This window comes from Aythya marila, assembly GCF_965140915.1.
Source record: "Aythya marila genome assembly, chromosome: 6".
NCBI classification, from domain to species: Eukaryota; Metazoa; Chordata; class Aves; order Anseriformes; family Anatidae; genus Aythya; species Aythya marila.
The window spans coordinates 14,557,016-14,568,917 of record NC_139047.1 but is presented as its reverse complement, the minus strand read 5'-3'; positions in this window follow the sequence as shown (position 1 = coordinate 14,568,917).

Below are 11,902 nucleotides of genomic sequence, written 5' to 3'. Positions count from 1 at the left end.
CAGAATATTATCTGTTTGGGTTACAGAATTTTCTTACATAATGTGCTTCACTGTTACTTCCAGGGTTCGGCAGCTGTTAAACAAATATTGCCACAGAGTGTCTGCAGATTTCAGTGTTTAATTTCCTCTGTGCTATTGTTTGTCATTCAACAAAATACAAGTATGTAAAGTTGATCAATAGGGAAAGAAAGTGGCTTTTTTAAGTGGTGTCCTGGAAAAAAACCTATGTATTTCTAATCCATGCATTCTCTAGCTCTTTCTCCAAAAGAGGCAATGTAGGAAGCAATAGTTATTTTTAAGGTACAAATTACTTTTTCCTTGATGGCATGCTAAAAATATCAGGAGGTTCATGGATAGGCCAGCTAGGTAATGATGTCTGTGGTGCTCTGAGGAGCCCAGAATAGGCTCTTCAGGATGGCTTTCCTAGTGGAACACGTGAGTTCCTGTGCCCGAGGCATGATTTACATTTTTTCTTAATGCTATTTACTTGATATTATTTCCTAGTTAAGTAATAGCTTTTGTGTGAATCATAACTACTGTGTTTCAAACTAATAGTGACTGCTTTGTCCCATAAGAATTTAAAAATGGAGTTGATGCATTAAAATAGTAGCAGGCAAAGAAGCTATAGAGGGGAGGCTGAGGGGAAGGAATCCTTCTTGTTGCTAGAAACCCCTGATGGTTCCTTGTAGTTAGAGAAATGTGTTTACAAACTTATTAGGGATTTTTGCCAACTCTTGAATTTAACCTGAAAGGCAAAACTACCACTGCCTTTAGGATTTAAACCTGAAACAATTACACTGATGAAGAGAACTGCCTGTGAATGGAGGACAGGTGTCTGACAGTGGATGGTGGCATTTCACTGGTAAGGGATAAGAGGGAAAAACAAGGAAAAGAAAGTAATACTCTAAAAAAGAGACACTGAAGATGATAGAATGCACTAGCTGGAACAAGCCCTGAACACAAGATTTTCAAGTAGTGGTCATATTTTAATAGTTTAATAGAAATTAGTAGAAATTCCAACATGCTCAGAATTAATTTGAAAAAATTTCCAAGCATTTCTTTTTCCACAACTCCATAGTAATAGCTGCTACAGGAGGGACATGTAATGAATCTATTGAATCAAGGACTTTAGAAAGGGTATAAATAAAATGTATAGGCTATTTTTTAGACTGCTTTCTAAATGAACAATCTAATCTCTTGTCTGTGTAACTTCATTATCAGTAATTGAAAGGGCTCAAATATTTTTCCTCAGGTTTTAACAGCAGATGTGGACTAGTCCAAGTGCATTGAGACTGTTTTTCCAGTTGCCAAGAGAGTTTTCTTTGAGAATGCCCTGTGTTATGATGGCAGTCTTGGTGCCCTCGAGTTTTCTTAGAGGGTGCAGTCAATGTTCTGGTAACTCTTACCCCTGAGAAGAGTGATGTGAGCTCAGATTCGCTAATGTATGGAGAGCACCAGCAGGCAGCTGCTGATGTTCAAACATGTTGAATGTTAAAAGGCTTTTTTTTTTTTTTTTTGTTCTGCCAATTACTTTATACCTTCAGGAAAAGAAATTAAGTTTTCATGATGAAAAGAAGATATATTTTATTTGAAGATTGTTTTTTTTTTTTTAAAAAAAAAAAAAAAAAAGTTTAACAGACTAATAATAAAACCATTCCAAGCTGCCTGCCAGCTACTGTGAACAATTATTTGCTGATGTTGTGAGTGCTGTGGCTGTACTTTAAAAGTTTGCTCCCTGATGCCAGTGATCATGTTGCATTGTTCCTCTCCTATTATTGACATCAGCATGTGGGCCAGGAAATCCTGAGTCTTTGGCTCATTAGTCTTAAGAGTTTAGAATTACGATTAGGTATGAGTTAAGGAGTTGGACTCGATGATCCTTATGGTTCTCTTCCAACTCAAGAGACTATGATTCTAAGAATGTTTAATGGAATGATTGATGGATGTTTGATAACCTTTTCTAAGTGGATTACATTTTTTTAATTTTCTTTACAGTTGTAGGTATTACACTTTGGAACTTAGGTTTTTGTTTTTTAAATCAGTCATCACTTTTGTACATTACTTGTTCCTTCTCTATTCCCAGCTGGCTGCTTCACAAGTGTGACTTGTACATGAATAAGATGTGGTGATTGCAGTGGGGACGGCAAAAAGCACAGAACTGGCATTGAAGGTTATGGTGGCTTGCAGGAGGCAGCATCATAGGTAAGCTGTGAGCTCACAAAGTAGGCTTGGACTGAAGGTTTGGTCTGTAACTTGTTCTTTGGATGGTGTTAAACTCTGGAGAAGCTTTTCAGGTATTCTCAGTCTTGGATGTTGTGAACCACAGGTGTCAAAGCCTTTCACTGTACAAAGGACATAATCTCTCAGTTCAGGCCTGTGAGTGCTGTTCCTGCAGCTGAGCATCACCTGTACCTTCAAATGGAGCAACTGTCCTACGTGCCTCGGCACAATCTCACAGGCTGTCATCTTCATGCTCAAATAAGCCTTAGTATGAGTTAGGGCTGGAAACAGACGCTGTAGTTACCCACTGCACAACAGAAGTGTTCTTGGCACTTTGTAGAGACATATTGTGACTTGCCATTTCTCTGTGAGCAATGATTTTTCTCTGCAAATACCATTATACCTTTTTTTATTTTTTTTTTCTCCATTTTGTGCTGTCAAAGCCTATATCTCTTTCAGAGGTATAGGATACATGGACAGTTCAGCTGAAATTCCATCCTCTCCTCCATATCATCAGACCACAAGTTCACTCTTCAAAAAGTAAATGTGCATCATATTCAGAGTGAGCTATGGGGTCCAGTTACCATGTTTCCTGTCACTCAGACAATCTGACAGAGGAGGCAAAGAGAAATGCACTCTCTGTATTGGTAACAAGTGCTGGCTATCTCTCTATCTAGCTGAAGTCATTAATATAGCCTGCTGCTGGTGCAGGTTCAAGGCATTCATCCTTGAGAATCAGAAATGCTTGCCTTGAATCTACAGTAGCTAAATATAAGAAGTGCAATATTCTGTGTTCCTTCACAATGCTGGGAAGAACTCCAAAGGCCTTATTTGAAGACAAGAGATGTGATGTCCATACATGGGGATAAAAATAGCATAAGAGAGTGATTGGAAATAATATATTCAGCCTACAGCCATTAAAGGGAAACAGTAAGTTGAAGCAAATGCCTCTTGATTATTTGCTTATAAGACTTCTCAAAAGTGCTTGTTCTAGCCCTGTCACTCACAATCCATCTTGAAGCTGAGGTTATTAAACCAGGCAAGGGTCAGTCCTTAATGATTCCCTGTCCATCTTTCTTTTAGCTTTGTCCCATGTTTGCCCCAAACTGTAGCTTTCTTAGCAAAACTGCTTATCAAAACTTCTTGAAGAAACATCTTGTTTCTACCAACTCTTTAGTATGAAGCAGCACTTTGATCATTACAAAACCTAACACTAGTCCTGCCACCTCTGTGTGTCTCCCTCCTGCTGCTGTTGTTTTCTCTCTCCAGCTGGAACTCAGCTCCGATTGTTTACCACTGTCCCCCGTACATTGCATATACAGTCGTCCTCATCCCTCAGCCAAAGAAAAGCGATTCTGGGGAGGATCTTTTGTATTTTGATCTTCTGAGAGTTTTCTATTGCTGTTAGGTCCTTGACATTTCTCCTTTTACCATGCTTAATTCAAAATGAATAAAATTGCATTTTCTTCAAGTTTTAATACATCCATAAAATGTGAGTGTAACAGGTTACAAAGCTATGAAAGATATCCCGTTGTTAGATTATTTTTTGTTATTTTGTTTTGTTTTGTTTGAAGGCCATCATATTTCAATTACTACCTTTAGTACAGTCATTGCTCCTCCAAGGTGTGTTATGTGCCACTGTAATGTTTGTGGCAAGAGCTGTCTCAGTAATTAGTGCACAGCAAGCTAATTTTTGTAGTGGTTCTGCAAGTGGTTATAGAGCAGCAGAATGCACACCAGCAAGGAAATACATAACAAACTTTTCACCCATTTCATAACAATGCTGAAAATTACAGGATTCTTATTCTCTCCAAACTTTAAACAAATGACTTTTAGATTTTTTTATTTTTATTTTTTTTAATTTTAAGTCATGTCTGAAGGGAACCATATGCTGCAATCTCAAGTCAAATTAACAAGCTGTAGAAAAAGGTTACACAACTATGGGCAAATAGACAGCTGTTTAAGCCACCCAACCAAAGGAGAGCCAAATCTGATAGAAGAATATACCAGAAACTATGCTCATATTTACTCAAAATTCAAATGAGCTGAGATTTCTTTTTTCCTTTCTCCCACCCTTTTGCGACCCAGGTAAATTGACTTGGATGATTTTTGGAGAGAACAAATGGTCCTGAGAACAGCCTGGTTTATGAAGAGGTAAGAGCTGTCTGGAGGGTAGGAGGTGGGGGAAGAAGGCTGGACTGGTGCTTTTCTGCTCAAGATTTGTGTAGAATTGTCCTTGAACTTTTGTTATTTCACATCTTAGCTTTGTCTCAGATTGTGATTATCCAGAAACAAGTGTTGGACACAGCTCATCAATGAATTTGCTGTATCTCATTGCTTTAAGGTTGATATAGGCCTCATGCAAGATGAGTTTGGTGTACAACATGCCTTCTCTAGTAACATCAGTCTGATAGTGACATTTGGTGAATATTCTGTGATGTCCATTTAGCTTTCTTTTCCTAAAATGCTCACTTTGCAGAGAGAAGCAGCAAGAAATATTGTCCTACTGCGAGCAAAAAAAGAGGTTGAAGAAACAATGAGCTCTTGCATTTGTTAGCTCAACTATTGGTTCTTTGTATGTCCACTCACTCAGAGCATAATTGATGGAGCTTGAATCCATGTATATCTACCACATTCTTCCATCAATCAAAGCTGCACATGTGACTTTGTACCTGCACTGAGATATGTGCCTGTGATATGTTCCTCAATTGTTTTACTGAAGTAATATGGGAGAATTCAAAACAGATCTCCTGAGGCCAAACTTCAGCCTGAAGAATCATTTCACTAATGCTTGCCCTACTTTTCTTCTCTAAGCCACGCATTAAAATCTGAGGACGCTGTTTTTTTTTCCAGAGACAGAAAATCAGTTCCTAGTAATTTAATCCCAGTCCTTCATATAAATGCCATAACATCTCTAGGAAAGCAAACAGAATCTGTCTATAAACACTAGAATTGTCCCCAGATCTAAACATTTGTTTGAAAAATATTCATTTGAAAAATCTTGAGACCTTACAGTCTCTTATATAGAGACTGTAAGGTAGTGACACTGATGTTCATTTGCCTTCCACTGGTGTTGATTTTTGTTTTTTCCAAGAGTGCAAAGTATCAAGATTTCTACACCATCTTTTGTGATGATGGCTGAGTTGGATAATTGAAGGGCTAAACAGCTCAGTTCTTCATGCCTTGCATCCTTCACACACTGGTCTAAAGCACAGCAGGACGTTGTTGAGAAGAAATTAAAGTGGGATGGTAGCATTGCTGGAATTTCTTCCTCCAGTCTCCCACTACTTCATTTTATTCTGTTCAAATGCTTATTCCAAATAACCACAGTGTTTCACTCAGACTTTTTCTAGACACATTGAATGTACATTAATGGCTCTTGCATGGATGATGTATTTGTAGCTTTAGGGGGAGGGAAGGCAAGGCCACTTTGATATCAGTTTATGTACCACATAGTTTGCTTCTTGGAAAGCTCTAGGCCATTAAGAGTAGAAACTACACCGGAATATGTTCCATATGGCAGTTTCTCAGGTACTGTGAAAGCTAACCCAAGTTAATGATTAAAATGCATTTCTATCACTCTTTCCTTTTAGATGCAAAAAAAAAGGTTGGAGTTTTCCTTTTAATATTGTCGTCTTTTTTTTTTCTTTTTTTTTTTTTCTGTGTCATTGTCATCGTTACCACAGCATTCTTGCTTTTTTGTTGTGAAATATTTCATCTCAGTAGACAATAAAATGGGAGGAGGGTGGCTTTGCTCTTTAAGGTACTCTTGTATAAAAATGAGCCCTTGGTGATATCAGTAATTGATGGAGCACTAATAGCACTGGCAGCTTTAAGGTTCCTATTACGGAGTAATACTGGAAAATGCCACATGCTCCCTTCGTCCTTGCTGCACATTTTCCTGCACTGCTGTCTCTCTTTGGGCAGCTGCAAAAGATGCTGTCCTTGTGCTCAGCAGAGTCAGCAACCACTGCACTCACAAAGACCTATTTTGGGATTTGTCCCTGTCAGAGGGACTTTCAGAGGTTGAAGGTGTAGCAGTAACATGGAAGAGAGATTAAGCTCAAAACCCTGTTTTGATACTCTTACATTCTTGGGGGCATTTACTCTCTTCTGTTATAAAGCAGAAGGTTTTAATTTGCCTGCCTGACAGGATGCTCTGACCTCATGACCACTGGATGGTGCATCCTCTGTAATAAGAAGCCTGGAAAGGAACCATCACTATTACAAATATAGGAACCAGGTGTAAACACTCAGAAAAATGAACTTTAAAAATTAATGTACTTCAGGTTTATTTAGTTGCTTTTTTCCCAAAATTGCTCTGACAGGAAAAAAAAAAAAAAAAGAAAAAAAAAAATCCATGTATAAACCAGGAGACTTTCCAGTGTCTTTTCCCACTATCACCAAACCAAGGGGAAAAGCTTTGGGCTGGGAGTCACATAAAATGTGGAGAGAAATAAATGCAACTCTCCTCTGCTTGGCAGGGCAGCTCCTCAGCCCCATCTTATGAGATGAGATAAAGCTGTGGACATTTGCTCACCACCAAACTGCAGTTTGTTGGCTCTGATTTGTGACCACCAGAGCTCATATTTACTGAGACCACACAGCCTTGAAAACTTTAAAAAACAATAACAGCAAACTATTTTTCAAAGAACAGGGGTAGGATCAGGTAGAGAGAAGTTCAGGAGCCTTTGCTTGCTGATGCTTTCATGCACTGTCTGGAGTGGGGTCCAGCCTGCTCCCTCTGGCATGTGGGCTGCTTGACTTAACTGTGTGCCAAAGATTTTCTTGTTCTGTGCTTTGTCTAGTGCATGACTCGGATAGCTGTACAGTTCGTGGTGGGATCATTTAGACCTAGTGCAGCTGTGCCTGCTGCTGGAACAGCTACTTTATATCCCAGGCAGGTCACGGCACAAGACAAAGAGCAGCTGTGCTGCCAGCCCATGAGTCAGGAAGCATCTGCATCTTAGAAGAAAACTGTCAATTATACCAACAGATTGGTCACCCTAATCCTCCAAAGTTACTAAAAAGATGCTGATCAGTTCATTTCTGCATGGTATTGTAAAACTGTGTGACTAGAGCTACTGCATAATGCTTTAAAGTGGGCAGTACTTTTGAATTAGCATCTACTTTGTGTTTTCACTTTTTAATCTTTTTTGCTAACACTAGAATAAGGAGATGAATTAAACACCTTTGCTGATAAGCATTCATCTGACTTCATGGCTTCAGCAATTCATTTCTGGGGATTTACCAATGGAGCAACTTAATCACAAAAAAAAAAAAAAAAAAACTAATAAAGGAGAACTGAAAGTTCATGTTTTTCTCAGTGCTGGTTGGTGACAGTATTTTGGCTTGTGATAAAAGGAAACAAATTGTTGGGCTCTGAACATCTTCCTCTTCTCCTGGTACAATTTTTCAGCTATTAAGAAGCAGTTGTTTTTTCCCTCAAATCTTTGAGTGTTTCTGGTCAGAAATGCGTGTTTTGTGCTACAGCCATGTTGTCTTTCTACAAAGACAAATTCCTGAGGCTGGGATACTGGGACTAGTCTGAAAAACATTGCGCATTCTTTCTTCATTTAAATAGAAGAGACACAGAAAACTTGCAGAGGATGGGGGTGGAAGAAAATTTTGCTGTTGACTCTTGTCCAGAAGTGGGTGAGAAATTTAAATACAATTGAAATTAGTTTTTTTTTTTCAATTTTTCAATTTATTCAATTGAACCATCAATTGAAAATTGATGGTTCAGATGGTCTTTGATGGTACAGATGAAGCTAGATTTATAACTATTTTGTTTCAGTTGTCTTAGCTGTTGAAACCTCATGCAGTCTAGCTAGGGATGAATAGGAGCTCAGCTAAAGTTGCCAAAAGCTTCATATTTGATTTTCCAGCAAGCAGTAAGCTTAATGGATGTGTTTACAGTGTAACTAATACATAAGCATTGATTTTCTAGAACCAATATATCAGGATACCCTTCAACACGCAAGGCTTGCAAGTGGCTACAGTATGGATGCTGTGAAAAAATCATCTATGTTTAGAACAATTTACTTCCTTTTCTAATTGACTTCAGAGGCAGAATTGCTTTATCAGCAATTTGCTGCTGGGAGTGCAAGGGCCTTTTGTGAAGCAAATGGGCTCTGGCCTGGCAGGAGGGGGTGAGGAGGGTGGTCTGGGCCCTGGGCTGCAGGACTTGTGCCGGTCCTTGGCGCTGGATGGGCTCTGCTGCCTTTCAACTCAGACAGAAAACAGGAGCTCAGCAGAGCCACTTCAAAGTGTTTTTTCGGGAACACCACCCTTTGTCAGGCAGCACAAATTCCCTAAGCACCATCAGTGTGTTGGAAATAAACATGAACTCCTCCGCTCTGCTTTTATTAATTGCTAAATGTGCTTTGTGAAAACTAGCTAAAGGGTGTTACCAGCTTACGGCTTTGCCAAGGCAGTAAGGTGGAGTTGCATGTGGGAATGAAGCCTTGTTTAATCAGGTTTTATAATTACAATTTTAGCTAAAGCATGTTGGGTCAAGCAGTTCCTGTTTTAATGTACTTACTGTTTAGTCTTAAGTTTAAAAATTTACCAAACGCCTATTCAATAACCATTCCTTACTATTGTGCATTGATCATCTACAAATATACATGCAATATCCGTATGCTGTATTTTTGTTTCTTCATTTTCACTTCTATAACCAGGTTTAGACATCAAATCCAGTCCACTCAATTTTTTGAATTGGTTTTAATGTTGGTAGCTTGAACTCATAATAAAGATGGGTGATCAGAGAGCAGGAACAGAGCTTTTCCCTCTCTCATACAATGGGTGCAGTTTGGTTTTAGTGTTCTCCTAATTGGCCTGTTAGATAAAGAGCAGGTTTATACCCTCTGTGGTGAGGTGTAGAGAGGAGACACTGTAGAAAAATTAAGAGCAGTGGTCTACAGGTGGTTCATACGCAAGCAGTAATTTAATGTCTTTGCCTAATATGTTTTGAGTCATAAAGTAGAGGGCTAGAAGTGCCCTGATTATAGAAATATGAAAAAACTTCCCAGTCTTAGGAAGAATATTTTCAGATTTGAGACTGAATGACTTATTTTCAAAATTGTGAAAATGTGAAAAGCCCAGCAGAAACTGCTGAAGGCATGAGTGACCAAGCACAGGAGCCAGAGCTGCGGTGCTGCAGAAGCATGCTGGGGATGGTAGCGGGTGAGTCCGTGTGCTCGCACTGGCCCAGCAACTCGCACAGCAGCCACGGAGCTGGTGCCATAAATGTTAGCTATTTATAGGCAATGGGAAGGTTTCTGCTTTGTATTTGTGACTGCAGGTGAGCAAATACATGGAAAAACTGTACATTCATTCATTTGTCATCTTGGCTCAGCTGATAAATCACCGGGTTTCTTCCCCAGTAGCAGACCTGTGCTCTTGATTTCTGGATTTAACATCTCTAACCAAGACATCTGCCAGTAGCTCTGAACAATAAGGTTGGATAGCTGCTTTTGGTTTTGTTATATTTTTTCTAAGGTTTTGAAAACAGCATGTGAAATATTGAGGGTGGGGGGTGAGGGGAGGAGGGGGCAGGTGGAAGCAAAACCTTTTCCAAAATCTTTTTTCTCAGAAAGGAACATACAATCAGGAAAAACAAGAAACTCATGTTTGTCAGGAATTAGAGCCTAAAAGGTGGCTTGACATTTTCTTTTTTTTTTTTTTTTTCCCAGCTGAAAGCTTCTTTGGAGCCTTAATGCAGGATTAATATTTAAAGTATGTTTGTACTATCATGAAGTTAATCGATGGAGGGTGAGCAATCCTCACTTAAAAGGCACAGACATGGAAATTGGTGCGTTCTCCACAAGAGACTCTTAATGATTTCCTTTCAGAGGCTGTGCACACTATCTTAATTATACAGAAGCCTACGTAAAGGTACCATTGGATTAGATCCAACAAAAGCTAAAGCAAACAATATGACAACGAAAAGGGCACTTGCGTCATTTCACTTTAGCATTTATAATACAAACAATAACTGGCAAATAAAAAGCTTCTAGACTGTGGTGTGCTCAGTAGTGCCAGGATAATTATTCCTTCACATTTAATCATTTAAACAAAGAATGCCATAACTGAAAATACGGGGACAGTCTTTCTTCTGTCATCATTTGTCTGGATGAAAGCAAGACCTTCTTTCAGCAAGGAGGTGTGCTTCCTGTAGCTCTTTGCTGCCTAAATGAAGTTAATCACCTCTAAACTTCAGATAAGCCTTTCTGTGTGATCTTGTCCTGTGTGCATGAGTGCACACATCCACCAACAAAAATGTATTGGAAAGGCTGGTCGATAAAGCCTGCAGGGAGATAGAGCTGCTGCAGCTCTCATTCGAGATGCCGTTGCTTTCTGTGAAAGCTAGGTTTTGAGACACCCAGTAATGTTAATTGACATGATCATTGTTCCTGCATGGTAACTCTGGCATTCTGATCAAACCCACCTTGTGAAGCCAAGGCTTTTGGATCCATGAAACTCCAAGCTATTGTCCTGGAGAACTCAGCTTTAAAATGTGACCTTGGCTGTGGCAGTGTGCCATTAACATACTTTGTCTAATAACTGAGGGGGAAAACGTCCAAATCTTTACACACTATTTTCTAAAAGGATACTGATGTGGTATCAAAGGTCAGGCCTCTCCAGACCTTAATTTCTCTGCATCTTTGATTGTTAGGTATATTTCAGTGTTACAAAAAAAAAGAAAAAAAAAAAAAAAAGTTATCACAGTATTCCTTAGCTCCTTGGAATGGTCAAACCATCTGGATGGTGCTGGGGGCCTTCAGAGGATGGTAGGTAGAGGAGGAGGTCTCCCTCTTCCCTTACCAACATTTCTTACCTTCCTCTGATCACTTTGGTGGCAGTTCCTCAGAAACTTCAACCTTTCGTGGAGGCTGCAATGCAGCACACTGTGGCGGGCTCCACATCCTCAGGCCTTACTCTTGTTGTATACGTGGCTCTTTGGCTGTGTACCAGCATGCGTTGAGGAGAGAAGAGCAGCATTTTCTGTGGGAGGGCAGGAGGATGCACAGGCCTCCTCCAGCTTTGTGCAAGTTGTAATTTCTGAAAAGGGGCATTTGCAAGATGGGGTTGACACAGACGAGCTCACAGAATTAATGGCTGTCAGTGTGACAGCACTGACACTCCCTACATGTTAGAGGTTAGTGTGCAGCACATGTGGTCCCTACAGCCACCAGGGTATGGGACAGAGGAAGGGAGGACCATATATGACATGCTTCTATATCCAGAACAACTGCCTTCATCCATGGAAGGCTCAAAATTGTTTTAAACATTACTAATGCATTTTGTTTGTTTGTTTGTTTGTTTTTAATATAAAACAAGTTTTCCAATACTGCCAAAGCCTTATATATGAGCAATGTTTGAAAGCTGACTTCTTGCTGGTATCAGGGAACACTGACTGAAAATACTGTGACCCATCCGTCCCCGTGGTGAGGGTAGGAGCCTGCTTAAGAAAGAGCCATGCACCAAAATAAGCTGTCACAGTCTCAAGCATTGTCCTCTAGCAGCAGTGATAAGAGCCTTGGTAAAAGTATGTCATGTTCTTATCCCTTAGGTGTTATGTTGTGCAATATCTGCCCTAATCAAACTAGCTTCTGACTTATTTACACAAATGGCAGAGTCCTTATCTTTAGTAGGGCAGTTTTTTCTCACCCTTCCA